At 41.6% G+C, this 1,211-nt stretch overlaps 1 non-coding gene across 1 annotated transcript; it reads left to right on the top strand.

Annotated features, from left to right (window-relative positions):
- The first annotated feature begins 404 nt into the window (after positions 1-404).
- On the top strand, positions 405-479 carry Trnaw-cca (transfer RNA tryptophan (anticodon CCA)). The gene has a single exon. It is a non-coding gene; the product is annotated as a tRNA-Trp (tRNA).
- The last annotated feature ends 732 nt before the right edge of the window (positions 480-1,211 follow it).

The raw sequence follows: 1,211 nt of genomic DNA, 5'->3' as shown, positions 1-1,211 counted from the left end.
TTATTGTGTCATTACGCTTTCTATCATTGCTCCGGTGAATGCTACCGTTAGAAATGACCGACGGCGGACGGTAGAAAACATCCGGCTCATATTGGGCTTCATTCATAATAGCGCTCACATCATGATGTGAGAACATCTAAGAAACATAGGGAAAAAAACTTTCAGAGTTTCTCTTCAAAATTCAATATATATGACATCTGTACAATGTTTAGTTCTTGTGCAATCAATAATTGAAAGTGAAACTTCCTGGCACATTAAAACTGTGTGCCGGACCGAGACTCGAACTCGGGACCTTTGCCTTTCGCGGGCAAGTGCTCTACCAACTGAGCTACCCAAGCACGACTCACGCCCCGTCCCACAGCTTTACTTCTGCCAGTACCTCGTCTCCTACGGGGCGTGAGTCGTGCTTGGGTAGCTCAGTTGGTAGAGCACTTGCCCGCCAAAGGCAAAGGTCCCGAGTTCGAGTCTCGGTCCGGCACACAGTTTTAATCTGCCAGGAAGTTGCATATCAGCGCACACTCCGCTGCAGAGTGAAAATCTCATTCTAATAATTGAAAGTGTTCCCAGACTTTATATACACCCCGTATATCACATAATTTCTATACCAGCACGGACTCCGAATCACGCGTTGCCTACATAACGGCTTTGAAGGGCAACAAAATTTTGATTTTCAGTATTTCGTGTGATTAATGGCCGATTTGAATCATTTAAAAAAAATTCATTATGCGGTACAATTTTACGTTGAAGTTTTGAACACAAAAAGACAACTAACGTTGGAAACCGTATACGTATATCTTGAGGCGTCGTAACTCAGGGCGCGAAAATGACCCAGACAATTTTCTTCCAGTTTCTGAGAATTAAAGCACTTAGCGACTCCAACAGACTTCACGCACAACTTAATCTTTTTCTAAACTTTTTCTCACTGACTCTCTTCCACAAAATAATTAAAGGATAAAAGTTTGTCGTTTACTACATTTCCGCTGTTCAAGAAGTAAAACTTCAGCTTCAGGCAAGACTTTTTAATTTACTGAATTACTAATACCTCTATGCCCAACAGATTTTGCCTACAGTATCCACATCTATCACTGAACGTACCTCTATTATTACATCCCTTTACGACACATAGCTCAAGAGATATGATGTAATAACCACTGAGATACGGAAAGAACCAGATTTCGCTTGAGACTGCGCGCAAATTAACGAGACTTTTT

The sequence above is a fragment of the Schistocerca serialis genome, chromosome 9 (genome assembly GCF_023864345.2).
Source record: "Schistocerca serialis cubense isolate TAMUIC-IGC-003099 chromosome 9, iqSchSeri2.2, whole genome shotgun sequence".
NCBI lineage: Eukaryota > Metazoa > Arthropoda > Insecta > Orthoptera > Acrididae > Schistocerca > Schistocerca serialis.
The sequence above is the reverse complement of the archived record's forward strand: the minus strand, read 5'-3'. Positions and strand labels throughout refer to the sequence as shown.